Source organism: Geotrypetes seraphini, chromosome 7 (genome assembly GCF_902459505.1).
Source record: "Geotrypetes seraphini chromosome 7, aGeoSer1.1, whole genome shotgun sequence".
NCBI lineage: Eukaryota > Metazoa > Chordata > Amphibia > Gymnophiona > Dermophiidae > Geotrypetes > Geotrypetes seraphini.
In genome coordinates, this window is record NC_047090.1 from 71,392,230 (window position 1) to 71,417,498 (window position 25,269).

The following is a 25,269-nucleotide window of genomic DNA, read 5'->3' on the forward strand; positions in this document are numbered from 1 at the left end:
GTGAAGGAAGGGAAGACTCCTTGCGGCAAAGCTGAAGGAGAGAATCCAGACGCTGCTGAGGAAGGAATGCTCCGAGTTGGACAGTGTCCAAAACAGCTCCGATGAACTGTAGGTTCTGAGAGGGCTGAAGGTGGGATTTGGGAAAGTTAATTTCAAATCCCAAGTTTTGTAGGAACCATGTAGTCTGTTGGATCACTACAATATCCCCCTGAGATGTTGAATCTTTGATGAGCCAGTCGTCCAGGTTGGGGGAACACCTGAAGACCATGATTCTGCAGAGCTGCTGCTACCACCACTAGGCACTTGGTGAACACTCTGGGAGATGATGCCAGGTCAAAGGGTAGCACTCTGTACTAAAAATGCAGATTCCCCACCCGAAATCTGAGGTACTGACGGGAGGCCGGATGAATGCGGATGTGAGTGTAAGCCTCCTTGAGATCTAGAGAACATAACCAATCGCTCTGATCGAGAAGGGGATAAAGGGATGCCAGGGACAACATGCAAAATTTTTTTGGGACCAAAAATTTGTTGAGAGCCCTGAGATCCAGAATGGGCCGCAGATCGCCCATCTTCCTCAGAACTAGGAAGTAGCGAGAGTAAAACCCCCTGCTCTGCTGTTCCAAGGGAACTTCCTCGATGGCACGGAGACGAAGCAGAGCTTGAGCTTCCTGAAGAAGAAGGGAGGTCTGGGCTGGATTGGAAGGATACTCTCTTGGAGGAAGCTCTGGTGGAATCTGAGTGAAATGAAGAGAGTATCCTTCCCCGATTATTGACAGCACCCAGAGGTCGGATGTAATGGTCTCCCATCGATGGTAAAAATGATGGCAACGACCTCCGATGGGAAGAGGAGAGGACAGAGGCAGAACAATGAAGGTTATGCTCCATTTGAGACAGTAAAAAAGACTGAGAAGCCTTTGATGCAGCAGAAGGCTGAGGTTTCTGTTGCTTCTGCTGTTGCGATTTCTTGGGAGGTGCTCGAGTGTAAGGAGCTGACCTCGGAGGATATAGTCTCTGATAGGATGGAAGAGGTCGAGAAGGCTTGGAAGGAGCTGGCATAAGCTTTGGTCTGACTATGGAAGCAAAAGATTTCTCATGCTCAGACAACTTCTTGGTGGCGACCTCTATAGATTCATCAAAGATGTCACTGCCTTCACAAGGAATACTGGACAGACAATCCTGAATGTTGGGGTCCATAACATCAATAGTGCGAAGCCAGGCAAGTTGGCGCATCGCTACTGAGAAAGGAGTGACCCTCGAGGAAAGCTCAAAGGCATCATAAGATGACTGAAGAAGGTGCAACCTGAGTTGTGCCAATGTAGAAATGACTTGCTAGAATTCTAAAAGCCTGTGTTGACTAAGGTCTTTAGAAAAACCAGGGAGTATATCAATAAAATGCTTGAAATAAGTAGTAAAGATAAAATTATAATTTAAAACCTTGGAGGCCATAGACGATGGCCAGACTTATCCATGGTCCTGCCTTCTCTGACAGGAGGTACGGTAGCATAGACCCTGGAAGAATGACTCCTCTTTAAAGAAGATTCCACAAGAGGGGACTGATGAGATAATTGGGAGTTCTCAAAGCCCTTGCAATGTAGTTCTATACCTCAATTCCAACTTGCCTGGAACAGCAGGGATGGCATAAGGAGTCTCCAGGTTTCGTTTGAAAGTTTGAGAAAGAAATCTGTTAAGAGGAAGTTTGAGAGACTCCGCAAGAGGCCGGGGCAAACTCATTTCTTCCAAATACTCCTTAGAGTACTTAGAACCAGAGCCCAATTTAAGATCCAGGTCCTCAGCCATTTGACGGAGGAAGGAGGAAAAGGACAATTGATCCGCAAGAGGATGGCCTCAAGAGAGACTTGATGACCTCGAGGCACCTTGAGTGGAAAAGGAAGGTGAGGCCTCTCTGGAGTATTGATATCCCAGCGAATAAGCAGACTGGGACAAGGCACTGTGAGAAGCGGAGCCCTCAGGTTCTGCTATTGGTGTCCTGGATCGAGGAGTTGGAGGCCTAGAAGAGCTGGAATGCCTGGACGAGGAAGGCTTCTCTCTGGAGAACGACATGCGCCTTGATGAGGGTTTCGACCGGCGATGAGAGTGCTGCCTGGAAGCAGGTCTCATTTGCGGTCGAGGAGACTTCGCCCTGTGCCTTGAAATGGGTAATGCCTTATGTGAGGATATAGGGCTGGATCGAAGTATCTCAAAGCACTCCCAAAGACTCAGCTCCTTGTATGGAGTGTGAGGATTCCAGACGAGACACTCGAAAAGACAGAACTCATTGCATAGAGTGTGTAGATTCAGCTCGAGGCACAGGCAAGGACTCAACCTCTTGTGAAACTGTTGGGTGCCCAGGCTGGACTGCAGGAAGAAGAGTGGAGGCAGGACTATATTTGGTCAGTAAATGAACAAATTCCCACTCCAAAATAGTCTGGACAGTAGCCTGCAATTGTGGATCCGAGTCTGAAACTGAGGCTAAAGGATCCAAGGACGAATGCTTCAACTTGGAGGAATGATGTTTAGGTAGCTTGAGGACCACCGCTGGAACTGTCTGCTGAGGTATCTGACCTGAGGGAAGCTCAGGAGACTTGGCAGATTTACTTTCAAACGAGGAAGGTCTGATGAGAGTCGAGGTCGAAGTCGTGAAGGCAGGAGGACACCCCGTAGCAAGCCTGACTGAATCGGAGGTCGAGGGTATAGCAGGGGTTTCCATACCAAAAATCTTCTCCACTTGAACTCGACGACATTTGAGGGCTCGAGGTTGAAGGGTAGCACAGTGAACACACGACTTCGGGCGGTGCGGGTCAGTGAGGGAAATCGCACGCTGGCACTGGCTACACTTCTTGAAGCCTGTGACTGGTCGGAACATAGAAGGAAAAATAGGCGCCACACAGTCTAAGCCCGCAGGCTGAAGGCTTGCGACAGGCCCCGCCGTCACTCAACAAAAAAAATTCAATTTTTTTTATGACGGAAAGAAAAGCACAGCGACACGGTAATAAGAAAATAAAACACGAGCCACAGTGAGAGAAGGCACGAAGTGAACTAAGTTCAACGCAGAGCATCAAAGATGGACTTTGCTCCGCGGAAAACTGATAAGATGCGACCTGTGCTGGGTGGGAAGGCACTCGCGCATGCATGGTGCAGCAAACTCAAAACTTCTGAGTTTCTTCAAGCAAGTCTGCTTGCGAGGTTGTCCGCATCTGGGCCCCGTGGATGACATCACCCACATGTGAGAATAGCTGCCTGCTTGTCCTGGGATAAAGAATCTTAGGCAACAATAGGTTGCAGGGGGGGAAAAAACCCAGAACAGAAGGTTGCTAAGCAGGTTGCTAAGGTACTTGTAGCTAAGGGATTCTGAGGGAAATAGAGGCTGAGGGAAGAGATATGGAATGTAAAAAGGGAGAACACAGCTAAAATTTAAACTGATACAAATATAACTGCTAAGCAGGTTGTTAAGGCACTCTCTCTGTAGCTAAGGGCTGCTGAGGGAAGAGTTAAAGCAAGCTGGGAGAGGCACGGAAAGTGATACAAAGATAACTGTAGCCTAGAAGCTTAGCCAGCCAATAGACTTCAGGAAACAAACAGCATACAAGGTTGCTAAGGCACTGTCTCTGAAGCAGCTACTGTATTGCTCCAACCTCCCTTTCCCTTGCAGCCCATTCACAAATTTCTAAAGAACCTTACCAGTAGGAAAAAGAAGGTGATAGTGTCAACAGTATTCATCCAAATTTAACAGGAAATACAGGCATTGAGCCTAGAAATACTCCTGGGTGGGGAGACGAAGTAGGGCTGGAGTTAGGGAGTGGAAACCAGAGCAAATGAACACCATGCAACATAGGGCCTTAATATTGCCTCATACGGAAGGAGATATAACTTAGAAATATAGAAACATGACAGATAAAAGTCAAATGGCCCATCCACAGCATCCACTATCTCCTCCTCTCCCTAAGAAACCCCGCATACCAGTCTTTTTTCTACACCATCTCTATCGGGGATATTATTCCACATATCTACCTAAAAAAAAGTATTTCCTTAAGTGAGCTTTGGAGCTCCCTTATCCAGTTTTTGACCTGGGCATCTACAAGTCCAACATCAGCCCTGGGTAGAGGAGACAAAGGGATAGACCAGTGCTTATGCCAATTTGTATTTTTCTTTACTTGCTATTTATAACTTTATAGTTTTACATACCACCAAAAAAGGTGATAGTGCCATTGTATAAGTCTCTGGTAGGCCCCCTCTGGAATACTGTGTGCAATTCTGGAGACCATACCTTAAAAAATATATAATAAATAGGATGGAGTCAGTCCAGAGGGCTGCTACAAAATGGATTGTGGTCTTTGTCATAAAGCATATGGGGACAGATTTAAGAGTCCACAATATGTATTCTCTTGAAGAAAGGCATTAGAGAGGCGGTATTTTTGTACCCCACTTAAGGTTTAAGCAGGATATAAGCTTAGTAAATAAATAAATATGATAAAGACGTTTAAATACCTCTGTGGTATTAATGTACAGGAAGTGGGCCTTTTTCAAATGAAGGAAAACTCTGGTATGATGATAGGGCAAAGGATGCAGTTGGTCATTGGTTCAGAAAAAATCTAAAGGAAATACTTTGTCACAGAAACGGTGGTAGATAATGGAATAGTCTCCCGGTAAAAGTGGGGGAGACAAAAAATGTGGGTTCCCTTTAGGGAGAGAAGATAGTGGATGTTGCAGGTGGGCAGACTGGATGGACCATTTTGCCTTTATCTAACTTCATGTTTCTATACTATTTTCCAACCCATCCCATCTCCAACATAATCTATCCTCTTTTCCTAAAAATATAGGAACTCTGTGGGTTCAACGGAAGCTGAATAGGTGAGTAAGCTCCTTCATTGTGTCCAAGGCAATTTGTATTGTATTTGGGATCCCTATTCTGAAATGTTGACTTCTATGCTGAGATTCATTCCGTCACTTTTCTATCTCAGGGATACCAAGACACACGCATTTGGCTGCCCTCACACTCCGAGCATTCACAACACGCATTTGGGGCCGGAATCTCCTCTCTTTTCTCCCCTGCCCAGTAATCTCTCCATCGGCAACCAAGCACGTCTCCCTCCAGAGGCTCGTCCCATCCTACCTTCAATCTCATGCCTGAAAATCACCCCATCAACACCGCCGTATCCTTTCTCTATCATCCCGCCCCCTCTGATGTAACTTCCCTCCATAAGTCACGTTCAGCCTTGCTAGAAACGGGAAGTTACGTCAAAAGTGGGCGGGAAACTAGGAACGTTATGGAGGGGGGGGGGGTCTGTCCCGAGCTGTTGCAAAGATAGGTTGGGAGTTGGACGCGGAGGCGGGAAGTTTGAGGGAGAAATGTTGGACTGGGGCTTCGGGTTTAAAAGAGAGGGGTCGTCTGAGTCCCCGTCGGCTTCGCTCGTGTTGAGTCTCTAGGACCTGCTTGAAAATCTGTGAGCTCTAAGGAGAGAGTTCCTGGGTAGTTTGTCATGTGCTTTGCGTGTGTCCGGTAAAGGGCAACATTAGCCTGAGAACTGTTTTCCTAGAAGAGTTGATATTTGCACCCAAATTTATACATGTATCATGTACCTGCACATGCATTGTATGTTCACAAGCTTACTGCCATGGAATATGTAAATACAAGATCTTCCTATGTTCTAGCTTTATTTTGTCTGTTTGCAGAAAGAACGCATAATTAATTGGTTTTAAATAAACCTTTTACTGTTACTGAAACTTTGAAAAAGTATTTTCTCTTTAAATATAGCTTTCTAAAGCATTTTCTGCCTGTGAGTCATATTCTTCGGGTGGAAATGTCTTTTATAACTGTATAGCCTTTGGATGTACAATATATGCATATAAGTGCATGTGCCAATAGGGGCACATGCAAGTATACTGCAGTCTGCAAGGACTCTAAAGCCCTGATTCTGCAAAGTGTGTCCCGATTGTGGGCAGCTGTAGGCGTCCTATTGCTGTCTAATGGTTGTAGACAAGTGGGTATAATGGTTTTTAGGGGTGTTTTGGAGGGGCTCACCATGACCTATAATGAAGTTGTGGTGAGATGTTTACATGACATGCTTTTTGTGAAGTTCTTAGCAGTGCCCTGTAAGGTGCCCCACTGCTCTGTTGCCATTCTGGGTGGTCAGTCCATCACAATGCTGGCTCTCCCATGTCCAAAAGGTCTTGTTCTGGACGTTTCAGGCTTGGATGAATTTTTGGTTGAGAATGTGGTATAAAGATAGACATAGTGGTGGTCTGGACGATCAAATGCCTGGACATATAGATAGACTATTTTCGTGAAAAAATTATTTTATACATATTTTTTGAGACTGGGCATTTTGCCGCTGCCGACTTTGGGCGACAAGCGCCCTATGTCCAAATCGGACTTAGACATTTCTTTTGATTATGCCTCTCCACATGTGTATCACACTTAGCACAATATCTGCCCCATGAAAAAAAAGCCCCCCACCCCACCAATGACAGCCCTCCCCGACATCCCCACGATGAACTGGCAGTGAGGACTGACACCCCCTCCCGGTAAAAATTGGCAGGAGGCATGCCAACTCCTTCCGGCCATGCTGACCACCCCCCCCCCCCCCTGTATGAGAAAAAAATTGGCAGGAGGGATGCCTATTTCCTCTGGCCAATGGAGGTCCCCCCCTGCGCCAGGTGCCACTCTCCTGAACCATCCCCTACCCTCTCCCTTCCCCCCCAAAAAAAAAAATAAAAAGGCAGGAGGGATGCCCACTCCCTCCTGCTACCAGATGCTCCTCTGAACCTCCCTCCAGTTGTGTCTGAAGAGCAGGAGGGAGGTAGCTCCGAGGTTTGCTGATCCTAAATAGAAGGCCTTCCTCTCCTTGGTGCATCAGATGCCTAAAGCCCCTCCCAATGTGTGTGAACCATCAGGCCCAAAGTATTCTCCCTATGTATCCCGGGATACAGGAATCTCCTCTCTCTGTATCCCGGGATACAGGGGACTCTGTTGGAAGGAGGGAGTGGGCATCACTCCTGTCGATTTTTGCTGGTGCGGTGGGGAATGGCCCCCGGTGCCGGTTCATCAGGGAGGGCCGTCATCAGAGGAAGGGGGCTTTTTCCTTTTTTAATGGGACAGATACTGTGTGTGTGTGTAACACACACACAGCATCTGTGCCCATTAAAAAAAAGGTTTCCTGCCCCAAACAGGTGCGTGGCAGAAGGTTGCTTCGGCTTCCCATGCCAGCTCTGTGCAGCATAATAATAATAATAACTTTATTTTTCTATACCGCCATAGTCAGGCGACTTCTAGGCGGTTTACATTGTAAGAAGGCTGGACATTCAGCGAATAACAAAAGGTCTTAATACAATACAATAAGTCTACTTACATTACCGTACAATGAGTCTCAATACAATACAATACAATACATTACAATGAGTCTAAATACAATACAATACAATAATTCTAAGTACAATACCATACAATGAGTCTAAATATTAAACAATAATCTAAAAGGGAGACTTACGTATTAATTGGAGTTCTATGGATAGTGAGTACCTGAATACTTTAATACTAACATATTAATTAGAGTTCTATGGATTGCTCTCACAGTGATCAATCAGATGAGCGAGATGGGGATTATGATGAACCTCTGTGTGAATCATTTGCATGCAAAATTTTTAGTGCATCAATAGCTGTTTTAGAATTGGCCAAAAATTGGATTAGAGTGGACCCACATGGTCTTACCAATCCTGTTTAGTGCATCTAGCTCCAGGTTTGTTATATTCATTATACTACAGCTCAGGTTGGAGATGTGAAGCAGCTACAGCAAAACATGGCCATATTGGGAACTTGTTATTAAGCAGCCAGAGCAAGTAGTAAATAAAGTTTTTTTAAAAATTTTCTCAACGACTTGCCGTTATCTGTTGTGTTTTTTCTGCAATAGATTTTGACGCTCCTCCATATTTTTTTCTCCCTCTCTCTCTTGGAATGATTGTCATCTGTTCTATGAATATTTGGTGTTCCTTTTCATATTATCTTTATTTTATTAGATTGTGAACCGCCCTGTGACATGCATAGGAAGGGCAGTATAGCAAATTGAAATAAACCATTAACCATAACTATAAACAATTCTATCAGGTGTGGGCTAGATTCCACTGGGGACAGGTAGGGGTGGGTGAAATTTATGTCCCATGCAACTCTCTATTACCACGCAAGAAGTATGGATAAGCCCACCCCCAGAAACAAGAGCACAATTACTCCAAATCACTCAATATAGCAAAGTTACTCATTTGTAGCAGGTATTCTTCAAGGACAGCAAGCATATATTCTCACATGTGGGCAAGACGTCTTCCACAGAACCTGGCACAGACAAAGTGTACCGTCACTTTAAAAACTTTAAGATCGCTTGTACTGCAGGCATGCCAGTGCCTGCCCGACATCAGTTCACATGCAGTTCAGTAAGATAGCTAAGAAGCCAACTAGGGGAGATGGGAGGGTTGTAAGAATATATGCCAGCTGTCTTCAGGGAACACCTGCTACAGGTGAGTAACTTTGCTTTCTCTGAGGACAAGCAGGCATTATATTCTCACATGTGGGACTCCCAAGCTGCCAGGATCATGCCTCTGAGGCTTATTGACAACTACCATGAGCCTGGTGAAACCAAAGGCGTTTAAGTAGAGAATAAATTTTGTAGAACTGCTTGGCCGAACTGACTATCCCAGCGGGAATGATATTCCAAACAATAAAGGGATATGAAGGTATGAACTGGGGACCGAGTAGTTGTTTTACATATGTCCTCAATAAGAGTGAAATATAGATGGGAAATTGAAATTGCCATTGCTTGAACTTTTATGTGAAATATCAGCCCAGCCCGAGCACAGGCATGCAATCCGCCAACCATATGGAGATGGTTTTCTTCGTGATAGGAGCTTCAAGTCTGTTAGGACTGAATGACAGGAACAGTTGAGTGGTAGTTCTTTGAGGTTTGGTCCAATCTAAGTAGCAGGCAAGAGCACGTTTACAGTCCAGTGTACGGAGTGCTGTTTCACCAGGGTGAGAATGTGTTTTCGGAAAGAAGACAGGTAGAATTATGGACTTTGGGAGAGAGACTGAGTGAAGGTGGGGGAGGTACATGCTAAAAAGTGGCCTGTGCTATTTTTCACACGTTTACCCATGCATTAAGGCCACTTTTTAACATGGCTGCAATTTGGCTTTCCCTATTAATGAGCACACACTAATTTTCATGACACCCCGCCTTAGTGTCCTCTAGACATCTAAAAATTGTTCTTTCTTGGCAATTGTCATTCCTTTGGCCAGCAAAAGCATAGCCCTAGTTAATTCTTTAATCAGTAAAAGAATCTTGGTTCAGTTTTTTAATGCTTGGTATCCTTATAGATGAAAATTTCACCATGCAACACTGCTTTTGCCACTTCCCAAAACAGCCCAGGCGTCTAGAAATGTTTTTTGATTATGGGTTAAAAACACTTTCCATTTTTGCACAAAAAAATAATAATTGTTGATCCGGGTTGAGAATTAACCCTCTTGGCATCCTCTACCACTATACATTGCTGAATACAGTAAGGTGTTACTACAGTGATAAAGATCTTGATGACTGCGATTTTATCTTTTGCCACACTCTGAGACCTACTGCCATCAAGAGAAAGAGCTTCATTGTAGTTTAAGGTGAGGAAGGCATTACAGCTTTTTCTTCTAGGGCCAGGCTTACATTAAGCAATGCTTTATATGCCTCCTCCCAAGGTTTCTACAGATACACAATGTGCCACACCACAAACTGCATTCCAAACAGAAATAGCCACCAGTATCTTACTGCTTCTCTGTGCAGAGATATTACAGTGTTGCAAAGTCAGGAAGGAGACATCGTTATAAATCTAGATTCGGGAATCTTGCCATTGTAAACCGCTCTGAACTGCTTGTGGTATTGCGGTATACAAAAATAAAGTTGTTATTATTATTATTTAAAGTTCCCTATCTTGTGGGCTTTGGTAATTACTGCCTCTTTCATTGTTTGTGTATGTAGTGACATCTCTAGACAGAAAATATTTGGGGTAGCAATAATGGGGCAAGCTAGTTATGGAGGATGGCAAGCCAAAGTGGTATTTCTGTTCATCAAAGACTCCTCTAATCAGTGTAAATTTAACGCTATAAGATGCTGTGTACTCCCCCCCTCCCAGTTATTTTCAGATACCAAGAAAGACTGACATTATAATTGATAGTAAAATTTAACAAACTCTTTTGTGTGGGAATGAAATGTGGATTTTCTTCAGGATTAGACAGAATCTCAATATAAACTCAGGAGCAGAATATGCTCCTTCCACTGCAAAACTCAGGCTCAGATTCTCAAAACTTTAATGCCGTCGCTAAACTGTTTTTTGACAGTTTAGCCTGCATGCATTTTAATGGTGGATTATCAAAACGGATTATCTGTCTTTAGCGAGGTTTCTAGCAGTCTCCAATAATGACATGCAAATAGACTCTTCAATATTGAAATGAGCCCTCTGGGGGAATTCTTACAAATTGCCGAACCATTTTTTAAAAACGGTGTCGGCTTTTAGCTACAAAATTAAGCAACTGGTCCATGGGTGCCAGTACAGTGACTGCACTGTTTTAAACACTGGCATGGCAGTGTCAGAGACTGCTAAAAAGCCATGTTGTGATGCAGCGGGAGAGATGCTCATTCTCTCCCCTTGTATCACAACACCCATCCCCAGCAGTGGTGGCAACCTCCCCTCCTGCAGCAGAAGAGATGCCGATTCTCTCCTGCTGCCAACCAACAACCCCCTACTGCAGTGGAAGAGATGCTGATTCTTTCACACTGCCAACCAACAACCCTCCCACCTTGCAGGATGAGAGATGCCCAATCTCTCCTGCCACAAACAACCCCCCCTGCAGCGGCAGTGATCCCCTCTTGCAGCGGGAGAGATGCCAATTCTCTCCTGCCGCAAACAAATTACCCCACTGCTGGGGGAGAGATGATCACTCTCCCCTGCTGCCATACATACAACACCCCACCTGCTTCCAATGGCCCCCCCCCCCTTACCTCCATGTAGATGTGTGACCTGAGGGACACGGATTCCCTCTACCCAGCTGTCCACTTCTTTCAAAATGGTCCTTTCCTTCCCCAGTGCATCTTGGGATGCACTGGGGAGGGGCCTGAGGCTCTGATTGGCATAAATTGTTTAAGGCCCCTCCTATGGCCCATTTTGGAAGACACAGGCCAGCCGGGTGGAGGGAATCTGCATTCCTCAGGTCACACATCTATATGGAGGTAAGGGGGGGCATTGGAGGCGGGTGGGGTGTTGTATAGCAGCGGGGGAAAGTGGGCATCTCTCCCACTGCAGGGGGGGCTGTTTGCTGCAGGACAGAATCGGCATCTCTCCCATTGCAAGAGGGTGTCGCTGCCGCTGCAGGGGGAGGGTTGTTTATGGAGGGAGAGATTGGGCATCTATCACCCTGTAAGGGGAGGGGGTTGTTGGTTGGCAGCAGGAGAGAATCATGATCTCTCCCATTGCAAGAGGGGGGTCGCTGCCGCTGCAAGGAAGGGGGGTTGCTTGTGGCAGGAGAGATTGGGCATCTCTACCGCTGCGGGGGGGGGGGGGGGTTGTTGGTTGGCAGTGGGAGAGAATTGTCATCTTTCCCACTACAGGGGGGGGTTTATGTGGCAGCGAGAGAAAATGGGCATCTCTCCCGCTGCTGAGGGGGGTTGTTGGTTGGCAGCAGGAGAGATTGAATATTCTCCCGCTGTTGTGTTTTGTTTTCTTTTCTTTTCGCTATCACCGACCTCATTTGCAAGTGTGACTTTTTGAGAATGTCTTGCTTTTTAAAATTTGCTTTCCTTAGCAACAGCAGCAGATGAATCCAGAGACCAATGGGATAGCAGTGGAGATAGAGAAACTGATTAACAGGTGGTCCTATTGGCTGGCACATCTCCTGCATCTTTAGTATGCTCTATCTCCCAGTAGGTGATGGTCGCTATTCAACTAGCTCCTGAATTCTGGCTGTGACTGGAAAATTATTTTCTCTTGTTGAGATTTCTCTTCAATGAGATGGCAATTTATTTCTCCTTTTGAGGTTTCTCTTCAGTGAGACAGGTGCCGGCTTTAGGGGTTACACCTGGGCCCCCCTAGGTCCCTACCTCACCCTCCCTCCAATGATAGAGGGTCTGACTGGGTCTTGATTTTTCTTCTTTCCCTTCACTGTAAAAAAAAAAAAAAAGAGCCCACAGTGACTATTAAACAATTCTGCCCTCATAGTGCTGAGCAACCGGCATCTCCCGGCACTATCAACAAAGTTGTGAGTATATGTTTTATTTGAACTTCTTTTCTGGTTTCTGGTTGTGATGGAGCTGCGGGTTCGGTGTGAGTCTACAGAAGGAATATGTTTTTTATCAAACTATATTTTGTAGTTATGGAAATAGTTTAGTGACTGGCAAGTAAATCTACACTTGTATGAAGTTTATTCAGTAAAGGACTTCGGGTGTATGGATAGAGCTCCGTTGATGGAACTAGTGCCTTCCCGCGTGTTGTAGGTGCACGCTTGTTTTCATACTCTGGCAACAACGCCATAGCGGTAGTGGGATTTCTCTCCGAGACGGACTTTGCTTGGCAGTTCCCGTGGCCAGGTGGAGGTAAATATTTGGATGGCTCTGGGTGTGTTCTTCACATTGCCGGTTCCTAACTGAGCGCATAAGACATGTGCTTATTTTCCTAAGTTGAGAACAAAGCAGCATTCATTTATTTCTCTCCAATGTTAATTTTATACCATGACAGTGGGAAAAATATTTTAATGGTTGGCTCCGGATAGGTTTTTTAATGCATTGTTGATAGAGCCAGCTCATTTCAGCATGAAACAGGCACGCGTTTGGGTCTCCGGCGCTAGCGGGAGCACCGCAGCATTCACGGAGTTTATTATGCAGCTGACTTAGGTCACTATCCCGCGGCTTCCCTGTTTTCGGGATTCTACATGTCAGGAGTGTTTCAATAGCTTTTGCCACTGTTGCGGTGATATACCTTGTGTGTGCGTTTCCCCACTCTGCTTGAAAAGACTTAACTACTTTAATTACGACTGTACTGTTATGCCTCACGGTGCTTAAGAAAGAGATTCTGCCCTTTGCTCAGCTGCCCAGTCTCGGTTTTTTTTGCCGTTATGAGTCGACAGAAGGCAAATTGCTGCACAGTGATGTCAGCGGTATGAGAGTACCCTGTGTTTCATACAGGTATCTTCTTGTCTCTCTTGGTGTCCCTGAAGGCTGAGTCTATGTAGGGCTGAGTCTATGTAGGTTTAGAGGTTTTCTTATTCTTTGTTCCTCTGTGCAGCGCTGTGTGTGTCTGGTAGCACTAAAGCACTGGTGTGTGTCTGGTAGCACTATAGAATTGATTCCTGAACTGTCTTTTCTATTTCTAGTGTGCCAGGGACTGCAAGTTTCAAAGCTTCTCACACAGATTTCTCAGGTCGCTATCTTCTCATGGCACCTGCTAGACAGTCCCTCAAACTGGCAGGAAGAGCTGTGTGGCTCCTTCTAACCAGGGACAAGTTATCTATTCTCCCAAACCCACAGAGTAGCAAATGCAATGTGATTGTTGGAATCATCACTCTTTAGGGATGTGAGCTATATCTGATAACAATTAGGGTGCAGACTGTTTCCCATGGGGCGGTCAATGCAACTTCTAGATTACGTCTAGTATGTCTTCACTTTAAAAGCAGTAAGATTTTGGCTAACATTACATGGAGTTAGCACTGTTTTCAGAATTCCAACATACTCCATCTTAAGCTCCATCCAAAGCTGCATTTTTTCTGGAAAAGTTCCTTTCTTCTTCCAGAATTTACAGCTCTTGTCCAGCCGTTCCCCGACTGTCTGCTTTTCATTCTGAAGGGGTCTTCACTTCCTCTGGTAACTCTTTATGCTTTCTCGTGAGGGGGGAGACACTATGATGTCAGGTCAGGAGGCTTTGGGCATTTTTCAAGATGCTTGCAACTTTGAATCTTCCTCCCATTTCAGATTCTTTCTTGGAGTGATCATGTATTGAGCTTCCAAAGGTTACGTTTGAGACCCCTTTTAAGTGTTACTGATACTCGGGGCAGTAGTTTTAGTTCTTCTGGAACTAAGGGAAGTTATTCCATTTACTTCATAGTGCCTAAGACGGGGGAATTGGTCAGACGGGGCCTGGATCTCATTCTGGTAAATTAGTTTCTCAGAGTTAGACATTTCTGGAGAAAAACTGTGAGAATATTTACAATTTCCCTATGGACACCGAATTTGCACTATCTTTGCTTAGCTCTCATAGAGCAGCGCTATCAGTTTTGGCAAATGCCATTTGGCCTAGCCACGGCTCCATGAACATTTTTGAAAATGAGGGCAGTAGTGGCGTTTTGGTGCAAACAGGAGATTCAGGTACTTTCTTTCTTAGACGAATGCATGATTTAGATGTCTTCCAGCCAGGTCAATTTGTCAGACACAAACGGGTGATTTATTTTCTTCAATTCTTTGGATGTGAATCTTCAAATTTCCAAAGAGCTCTTTTCTCCTGTACTAATTATTGGAATATCAGGGGATGTTGTTCACGTAGGAGAGGAATGTGTTTCTTCCCAGAGACTGGGGCAACAGGTTACAGTCTCAGGTTTGCCTTCTTCAGTCACCAAGAACAAGAGTATGGGATTCTGTACAGGATCTATGGTGGTGACTCCACAGGGAACTTCGTCTTGCTTTCACATGAGAATGTTACAGCAGTCGCTTTTGTTCCAGTGGTTCCTGGTATCTCAAGGCTCCAACTGTAGTATCTAGTAGGCTCCTCAAGCATCGCTCAATATAATTTGGTAGCTCAACGAGATTAATCTTTTCAAAGGCATGCCTCAGTCTTTGCTGGACTGGCTCAAAGTCACCAAACATCCCAAGCTGTCGGGTTGGGGGGCTCAGTGCCTTCAATCCTCAGCGCAAGGAGTCTAGTATTACGAGGAGACTCAGTACTCGTTCATTCTTTTGGACTGAAGCATGGTCAGGCTACCGTTTTAGGAGTTTCAGACCATTCTTCCGGAATGACGATAAAGGTGTTTTTTTTTTTTAGGACAGTGTTATGACAGTGGTATTTCTCTACAGCCAGGAAAGTACGTGATGCAGTGGCGTACCAAGGGGGGGCGGGGGGGGGGGGCGGTGCGCCCCGGGTGCCAGCCCTAAGGGGGTGCTCCCGGCCTTGCCGTTCAGTCCCCCCCACCCCCGAAGGACCGCTCGCCCCACTGACCTTCCTGCACCACCTGTGAAGCAGCCCGCAGCAGGATCGCGAAGTCAGCGATCCCTGCGCTGCTTAGGCACTGCTTCCTGCGCCGCGATCCCGCCCCTCCTCTGACGTCAGAGGAGGGGCGGGACCGTGGCGCAGGAAGCAGCGCAGGGATCGCTGATGCTGACTTCGCGATCCTGCTGCGGCTGCTTCATAGGTGGTGCGGGAAGGCCAGGGGGGCGAGCGGTCCTTCGGGGTGGGGCGGGGCATCAGGCCTTCAGGGTGGGGCGGGCGGGCAGGCAGGCAGGCTTTCAAGGGGGAGGGGGTGACAGGCAGGCAGGCAGGCCTTCAAGGGGGGACAGGCCTTCAAGGGGGGGCAGGCAGGCCTTCAGGGGGGGTGCAGGCCTTCGGGGGGGTGTAGGCCTTTGGGGGGGATGCAGACCTTCAAGGGGGGGACAGGCCTTCAAGGGGGGAAAGGCAGGCAGGCCTTCAAGGGGGGACAGGCCTACAAGGGGGGGACAGGCCTTCGGGGGGGTGCAGACCTTCAAGGGAGTGCAGGCCTTCAAGGGGGGTGCAGGCCTTCAAGGGGGGGTGCAGGCCTTCAAGGGGGAGACAGGCCTTCAAGGGGGGGAAAGGCAGGCAGGCAGGCCTTCAAGGGGGGACAGGCCTACAAGGGGGGGACAGGCCTACAAAGGGTGGGACAGGCCTTCAAGGGGGGGACAGGCCTTCGGGGGGGTGCAGGCCTTCAAGGGGGTGCAGGCCTTCAAGGGGGGACAGGCCTTCAAGGGGGGGAAAGGCAGGCAGGCAGGCCTTCAAGGGGGGACAGGCCTACAAAGGGGGGGAGAAGCTACAAGGGGGTGGGACAGGCCTTCAAGTGGGGGGCAGGCCTTCGGGGGGTGCAGACCTTCAAGGGGGGGACAGGCAGGCAGGCCTTCAAGGGGGGGACAGGCCTACAAGGGGATGGGACAGGCCTTCAAGGGGGGTGCAGGCCTTCAAGGCGGGACAGGCAGACCTTTAAGGGGGGACAGGCCTTTGGGGGGGACCATGATTTAGAAGTACACGGAGGGAAGGGGGTGTTCAAAGAGACATGCATATGCCAAACTTTGGGGGGGGGGAGAAATAATGGGTCTGAAAATAGAGGAGAGGGAGAGAGATGATGGACCATGGGATTTAGGGAGGGAAGGAACAGAAAGGGAGAGAAATTGGATACAAGGGATGGTGTGGAGGAGGGATAGAAATACTGGATAGGAGGGTAATTAGGAAAAGAAAGGGAGAGATGGTGACTCTGGGGTGGTGGGGAAGGAGGGAGAGATTGCCGGATGAAAGGGTATTTAAGAAAAGGTGGATCTGTGGAGGGAGATGAAAAAAAGGAAAGATACCAGACTTCCTGGGAAGGGAAGGGAAATGGAAAGGAAGGACAGAGTTGGCAGATGGATGGTTAGCAGAAAGAAGGAGACCCTGGCAAGCAAGTTATCAGAAGAAAACCAGAGCCTTGGACCAACAAGATTTGAAATATAACCAGACAACAAAAGGTAGAAAAATTAATTTTATTTTCTGTTTTGTGATTATAATATGTCAAATTTGAAATGTGTATCCTGCCAGAGCTGGTGTTGGACTGCAAACGTGAGCTAGGATTTAACAGAGAGAGGAAAAGTCCTTTTTGTTTCTTTATTTTATTTACACCACAGCGCCAGTGTGGTTAGGAGAAGCTATAAAACCCACCAGGTGAAAAAGCTATAAAACCCACCAGGAGTTTTGAAAAAAATCACCCAACTGGGCAGGAAAATCGAATTGAAAAACCAATTCAATAGGGCTGAATCAAATCAAAAAAATTTTTTCCTGTATCTGGCAGCATTAGTTTGCGCTACTGTCTTAGACTTTAGGACCTGGGATTGGGGAGAGATGGCATCCTTAGTACTTTATAATGCAAGTGGATCCTAATATAAGATAATTTGGTTTTGGATTGTTCTTCCCAATGTGCATTACTTTGCATTTGTCCACATTTAAATATCATCTGCCATTTGGATGCCCAGTCTTTCAGTTTCCTAGATCTTCCTACATGAGGAGAATGGGCACAACAACTGTTAGCAAGAGTTCTCCCCTCCCCCCCACCCCGCCCCAAAAGGGTGAGTTCCCTCCCAGAAAAGACCCCAGAAGAGCTTTGAAGTTTAAATAGGCATGGAAATTAGTATGCCTTCTTGAAAATTTACAGTCTAAACAGATGTGGAAGGGTAGAGTGTGTATTTGTTAATATTGGGAACAGGGTTTGGGGGTCTCTTGAGAAAACATAAGGAGCAGAGTGTTTGAATGATTGTCTTTATTGAATGGATTTAATCTTTCCTATTAAAAACTGAGTTCTTTTCTTTTTAATTATTATTATTGTAAAATGTCTAGATCTGATGAAAAGTGGTGGTATATCAAGTTCTTTTAATAAACATAAACTTCAGTCAGCAAGACGTACAGATAAGCATAAGCTACTTACTCTCTTTCCTGCTCCTCACCAGCTGTAGGCCTCTTGGGTTTTAGCAGAGCTGCATAAGTCCTCCAGACCCAAAACAGCAGGGCTTTTTATAGTTATCTCTATATGCATTACAGTGACGGGTTTCTTAGCCAGGGCCAGCCTTAAGCAGGGGCAGCTGTATGGGGGGGAGTGGCACACTGGAAAGAAGTGGGGGGAGAGAGGGGGCACACTGGGTGGAAAAGAAAGAAGAAGAGCACACTGGATGGAAATGAGAAAAGAGAATGATCTACCAGATGGATGGGAGTAGAGGATAGAGTTAGTATGTGAGGGGTGTGGGGGCTGGTCTCGGGCCCTATGTCCTCTTTGTCTTCACAAATATGGTAACCCTAGGTGGATAGAAAATTTAAAAACTTCTCAAACCCTCAAAAAAGATTACAGAGATGTTCTTATAGACCAAGCACATGAAAATCACTGGAAATTGCAAACATTTGGGCTCTAACAATTTTTTAAATGCTTAAGCAAAGTTGGAATGCTGGGGGGGGTTTCTTCCTATGCATTCCTGTGACGTTCCTCCTACGTCATGTTAGACGACTACCTTGTGTTTTGGGTCAAGATCCATTCCATCCCCCACCCATAGAGCTTGCAGCCCTCAAATTCCTCCTGACTCAAACATTTTCCATTGTTTTTTTTGCATGATATTCACTATTCAACCAATGAGTGTTCCAAGCCTTAATTGAATGTTCCAGCTGCCTCGCTAAGTATTTCAAGCCTCATTCTGATTGTCCAGTTGTCTTTCTCAATACATTCTAAGCTTCATTCAGGCCCAGATGCACTACAGTCAGTGATGGTCACTAAACCAGTTTTGACTGCTTTAGCAATGATCTTATTTGCTGACCCAATGCACAAATGGCTTACTGTGTGTTTTTCCCCTTGATCACCCATTGTCCAATCCGGCCATGCAAATTAGCTAAAACCCCATGCAAACTAGCCAATTGATTAATGCACTAACATTGCTTGGCTACGCACAAAAAAAACAGGGTTTTAGCGATACCTGTCACCAAAAGTTCAGACCTTTTTTAAATGAGCACAGATGCTGTGTGTGTAACACACACACACACAATATCTCTCTCATTAAAAGAAAAAAGCCCCCCCCCTCCTCCGCCGATGATGGCCCTCTCTGATGTCCCCCCAATGAACCAGCACTGGCACTGGGATCCCCCCCCCCCCCCGCAGCAGTGAAAACAGCAGGAAGGATGCCCACTCCACTCCCACCATGCGAAAAAATATGTCAGGTGGGATGCCTACTCCCAACTACCATCACAACCACCCCCCCTCATGCGACTGAGCCAATCAGGGCCTTGGGCTCCACCCTCTATATCCCAGGATACAGAGGGAGGTCCTGATTGACTCAGATGCCTAAGGCCCATCCCCTTGGGAGGGACTTTGGATGTCTGAATCAATCAGGGTCTTAGGCCCCTCCCCACTCATCACATTATGCACCGGGAAGGCCCACCATTTTGGACTGGTGGTTCTTAAAGCAGGTAGGACCGCATCCCTCCTGCTCCCAACTTGAGAAAAAGGTACTGGATGGGTTCGGGGGCTGGGGTGGGGAGTTACAGGGAGCATCTGGTGGCAGGAGGGAGTGGACATCCCTTCTGCCTTTTTTTGGGGGGGAAAGGGGAGGGGATGGTTTGGAGGGGTGGCACCTGGAGAGGAGGAGGGCTCCATTGGCAGGAGGGAGTGGGCATTCCTCCTGCTGATTCTTTTCTTGCACAAGAGGGGGAGTTGATAAGGCAGGAGGAAGTGAGCATCCCGCCTGCCAATTTTTGTTGGTGTGGGGGGGTCTGTCCCCGGTGCCCCAAAGTAGCCTCCTGCCTCTCAGCTGTTCGTGCTTTTCCTGTCGGCTCTGCACACGTGTGAATGTCACTCTCACAGCGATCAATCAGATGGGAGAGCTGGGGATTACAATGAACCTCCATGCGAATCATTTGCATGCAAAATTTTTGGTGCATCAATAGCTCTTTTAAAATCAGACAAAAATCAGATTGGAGCAGATCCAGACAGTTTTGCCAATCCTGTTTAGTGCATCTGGCCCTCAGTACTTTCCAAGTCTCATTTTGGCATCACTCCCATGGGAATCCCAGGGCAGCTTCTCCCAACCCTGTAGGAATTAGAGAGTTGCGCGGGGACAGAAATCCCACCCATCCCCGCAAGGATCCTCTCCGTCCCCACCAGGATCCTCTACATCCCTACCCGTCCCTGCCAGGATCTTCTCCGTCCCCACCCATCCCCGTAAGGAATTACCTCCATTCCCACCCGTCCCCATAAAAAGCAGCAATTACTTCTGACAGGATCATCAATTCCACAATTTCTTTTGCGTTTGTGCTGCTGTTTTCCTTGTGGAATCTCTTTGATGGAACCCTTTTTTTGTTTTCTGTTCAAGTAATTCACTTATAAACCCCCTCTTTTACTAAGGCTGACGTGTCCATTATATTATATGGATGAACCCTGCTTCCAAAGCCTTCCATCCCCATGGGAGTCCCGTTGGCTAGAAGGGGGTCCCCGTGGGAATCCCGTGTGCCAGAGGGGGGTCCCCGTGGGAGTCCCGTGGGTTAGGGGGGATTCCTGCGGGACCCCCGCGTAACCCGCGGGATTCTGCAATCCCCATTCCCGTGCAGACCTCTAGTAGGAATCCTGTGATCTTCACACCTGCGCATCCCCTAAATAAAGGTATATTTAGCCACCCTTCACATAATAACTCATATAACTCAACTTAACCATCTCCTATTAGCAATTTTAGGTTCTGTTAGAAAAACCCTCAAACAATATGAGTCAGAAAACTAAATCTATTTAATAAAATATTTGCATATAGGACTAAGAAAAAAAAATCAGTGCTGAGAGCCATTGTTTCTGGATGCAATACAGGATAGTCATACTTCTTAATCAAAGTGTTCTTATAAAATCCTGGGAAAAGACAGACCTTATGACCCATAAATAGCTTCTCACAGTTCTTGAAGAACTTCAGGAACTAATCTCAATCAGGTTGCAATGTAAAGAGCAGCAGAAGTGTACCACGCTCTGATGCCTTCCTCACTGATCCTTCTAACAGGAGTTATGTGAAATATTTTTATTTGAAGCACAACAAAGAAAAATGGGGAGACCCAATGATCCACAGTGAAAACAATCCACCAATGAAAACAAAAACAAAAACTGTGGATACAGATGTTCTGGAGATAATTTATTAAACACTGACATATAAAACCATGAAAATTCAATTAAAAAAGTACAATGATAAAAATACTGTTGGATTTTTATCACAGTATTTTTTATCATTGTACTTTTTTAATTGAATTTTCATGGTTTTATATCTCAGTGTTTAATAAATATCTATATTTGGTCATCAACTGCACAAAGAACACAGTTTAAGAGATCAATGAAAAATGACAAGCATATTATCACAAAAGAAGCAGTCACATATCCAAGGATGACATTAAATTAAATTCTCTTCCCCCCTCCACTTCCCAGTTCCACCCACAACCAGCGCTCCTCTCAGAAAGTACAAAGCATTTCAACAAAAGGTGTGTGCAGTGCATTATCAACGTTCTGTTCTCTCCTGGCTTTCTTCCTATCTCTCCCATCACACTTTCAGTGTTTGCATAAGTGGATCCTACTCCATTGCTATCTCACTCTCAATCAGTGTACCTTAAGGCTCTGTCTTGGGCCCTCTCATTTTCTTCATATATACACACTCCCTCAGTGCATTGATCTCCTCCCATGGCTTTCAAGATCATCTCTATGCTGATGACTGCCAGATCTACCGTGTTTCCACAAAAATAAGACCTATCCCGAAAATAAGCCCTAGCGTGATTTTCAGGGTAAGTCTCAATATAAGCCCTACCCCCGAAAATAAGCGCTAGTTGTAGGCAGCCACACTTCCCCCCCGTACCGCCCCCGTTGCACAGCCGAACCCCCGCTGACCCTCCATCCTTCCCTCCCAACCGATCTCTGCCAACCGCGACCATAAATACCTTTTGGCAGAGGAGCATCGGGCCAGCAGCACTCACAGGCTGCTTTGCAGCTTCTCACTGGGGCCTTCTGTGTTGGAGAGGAAGTTCCAGACCAGCCAGGCAGCGATTGGCTGGCCCGGAACTTCCTCTCCGACATCAGAATTAACGTCGGAGGAAGGCTTCTGGGCCAGCCATTGTGCAGTTGCTGCACTCGCCTCATCTGGCCTGGCCCTGTTGCTGCTACTGCGGCGAGGGCGGGGAAGCAAGGAGAAATTGTTGTTGTTGGCAGTGGCGTGGGGGGAGGCAGGGAGAGAGAAAGAAAGAAAGAAAAAAGGAAGTGTGGCGGTGGTGGCTTGGGGGTAGGGAGGCGGGCGGTGGCTTGGAGGGGCAGGAAGAGAGAAAGAAAGACAGAAATAAATAAATAAATGAAATAAAGGATGCACAGTTAGAAGGAAGTGCAACCAGAGACTCACCAGACAGCAAAGGTAGGAAAAATGATTTTATTTTCAATTTTGTGATCAAAATGTGTCAGTTTTGAAAATGTATATCTGCTGTCTATATTTGTATATTTGTGTATAGTTGTTACTGAGGTGATATTGCTTATTTTAAAAGTCATCTGTCATGACCTCTTTGAAAAAACCTGAATATAAATGATAATTAACATTTTTTTCTGCATACAGTGTGCTTTGTGTTTGTTTTTTTATTTTATGGTTACCATTATGAATTAATAAGATATTGTGTGTACATGAAAAATGAGTGGAAGAGATTGGGGCAGGGTGGGGCTGGGGTGGGGCTAGGGCCGTTTTGATTAAAAAAATAAATGGTCACGTTACACATGTCCCCTAAAGGGAAAAAATAGAACATTTTTTCTACATTTATCTTCTTTGGTTTCTGCTTTCCTCATCTTTTTGTCACTCTCTTCCTTTCATCCACTGTCTGCCCCTTCTATATGGCATCTTCTCTCCTTCTATTCCACTTCTAGAAACTGTATGCCTCCCCCTTCCATCTCTCCCTTCACCCCATTGGTCTGGCATCCATCTTCTTCCCTTTCCTCCTCCAATGGTCTGGCATTTTTCTCCTCTCCTTCCCTTCCCTCTCCCACACCCCCATGGTCTGGCATTTCACTCTCTCCTCTCCCTTCCCCCCACTTCCATCAGCATCTGCCCCCTTTCTCTCCCTCCACCACTCTTCCCACCACCATTCTATACCACCCTGCCCCCTTTCTCTTCCTCCACCACCCTTCCATGCTCCTTTCTCTCTCCCTCCAAACCAATGCTATGCAAGGTCCTGTGATGACTGCAGCTGAAGAAGTAAGTGACATTGGAGGGGGTGGACGGCAGACATGGGAGTTGCTGCAAGGTCCCACGATGACTGCACCTGCCAGTCTACCCCCTCTGACGTCACTTCTTTCGAGCAGAGCCGGCAGATGCATTCATTGCATGACCTTCCTGCACCTTAGCGTGGCTGCTGGTCCATCCCCCTCTGATGTCACTTGTTCTGGAGCAGAGCCGGCAGACACAGTCATCACAGGACCTTGCTGCGCCTCCCCATGGCTGCCGACTCTGCTCCAGAACAAGTATGTTGGAAGGGGTGGACCGGCAGCCGCACTGAGGTGCAGGTCTCATGGCAGAGTAGGGCGGGAAGTTCTGGACCTGGCGGTCCGTCCCCCCTTGGTTTGCCACTGACTCCATATTTTATGAATTTAACTTTTGCAGCCTATTTAAATTATCGGGGGCTATAGGCACCATCTGGGGGTCATGCCTGTGATTGCACAGGGGGTTCGCTCTCTCAAAGCGAGGTTCTTCTGCCTAACAATCATACGCAGGGCACAGAGGTCTAGTCGAAGGACTGGAGGGAATGGGTATCACAGTCCATAGCCTTAATACCCAAGTCTGAATCTTCAATTTTAGAGGATGCAGGGTCTCAAGGGCCACCAGTCAGGAGTCTGTGGCAGCCCTGGATCAGGTGAAAGACGTGATGGTGTGCCACTCTATTAAGCAGGCAGCATTGCTAGAGATAATTACATAATCCTTACAGGAAAAAAGCTTGAGCTCCTGCAAGCCTCTGAGGCTCAGTTTTCAGTTCTAAGCAGCTCTCAGGCTCAGATCACATTTTTTTCTTTGCATCCAGATGATACCAAGATGCTGACAGAGCTTTGAGATACTCTGGAAGGCACCTTGCGGGTTTCCAGGACTATGACAAAGCTGTATCCAACAGTTCCGTATTTTCAGCAGTTGGCTGTCACGCCTAAAGTGGTTTCGCTGGTAGCGCAAGTATCTAAACGTACTTCGTTGCCTATTGAAAGCGGAATAACCTTAGAGGATGCGCAAGACCGCAGAGTGGATTTAGTCTTCAGAAGGTAATTTGAGGCCTTGGCCATGGGTCTAAAGGTGGCTGCTGCTGTTTCTTTTGTTGTATGCGCCGGCCATTACAGATAGCATCAAGCCCCATTGACAGAGGATGACACATACACCCAATTTCTACTTTCAAGAGTGGATTATGTGACGGATGTTCTCTTATGCTTCTGTGACTGGCACATCACCCTCAAGCCACCGCGAGCCGCATAAAACGGCCAGGTGGACCGGATTCGGCCCGTGGGCATTGTGTTTGACACATGTGCTCTAGTACAACAGTGGCCAGAGAAAGGGCTGTTGTATATTTTTCCCCCGTGGCCCATAGTGAGCCAGGTCAATCGAATAGCAAACCATCTGGGGTTGGTAATTTTGGTTGCCCCAGATTTGCCACTTTGACCGTAGTATGCGGATCTGGTTCGTCTTCAGAGGGACAAGTTTCTCAAACTGCCACTACATCCGACTCTTATCTCGCAGGGTCCAGTTGCCCTGGAGGAGCCAGAATACTTTGGGCTTACGGCATGGCTCTTGAGAGCACAGCCTTAATATGAAAGGGCTACTCAGAGATGGTTATAGCTATCCTCCTCACATCTAAGGAACCAGTGACTGTCACGGCTTATGCAAGGAAGATGCTTCAGTGCCAGTGTGCTAAGGAGAACGTGGAATCAGTGAAGGCTTCGATGTCTGTGGTCCTAGTGTTTCTCCAGGATGGTCTCAAGAACGGTTTGTACAAGTGGCAGAACTCTTGTGATTTAGGGCTCAAGTAGAAGAGGTTCTTTGGTCTCTTATCCAGATATCACCGACTTTTTAAAGGAGCATTGGAGCTACATCCTCCTCTGCGACAGCCGTTCTCGACATTAAATTTTAACTTGGTTTTGCAGGCCCTCAGTAGGAGCCTTTGTGAGAGGAGCCTCTAATAGATCTTACCATTAAGATGGATTTTCTAGTAGCAATCACTTCAGCAAGAAGGGTTTTGGAACTACAAACTCTACAATGTAGAGAGCCTTTCCTCAGGTTTTCAAAGGCAGGGGTCTTCCTCCATATAGTCCCTTCCTTTTTGCCAAAAGTGACCTTGACCTTTCACATAGATCAGAAAGTCTGACCTGCGTTTCATCCCACGGGTTCAGAAAAAAAAAACAACAACAAAAAGACACAATGTTGTTGTTGCTGTATGTTAGAGTTCTTCTCTAATACCTTGAGGCGACAAATTAATTTCATCTTTCAAATCATCTTTTTGTGCTAACGAGCCCTAGTCGCCTCG

General features: G+C 46.5%; 1 protein-coding gene across 12 annotated transcripts in view; it reads right to left on the minus strand.

Annotated features, from left to right (window-relative positions):
- Nucleotides 1–5,217, minus strand: part of C2CD5 (C2 calcium dependent domain containing 5) — a 377,832-nt gene extending 372,615 nt beyond the window's left edge. For all 12 annotated transcript variants that reach the window (XM_033951251.1, XM_033951262.1, XM_033951260.1 and 9 more), the window contains exon 1: nucleotides 5,111–5,217. The gene's annotated coding sequence lies outside the window, so the exon portion shown is untranslated. The remainder of the gene's footprint in view (nucleotides 1–5,110) is intronic.
- Nucleotides 5,218–25,269: the final 20,052 nt, after the last annotated feature.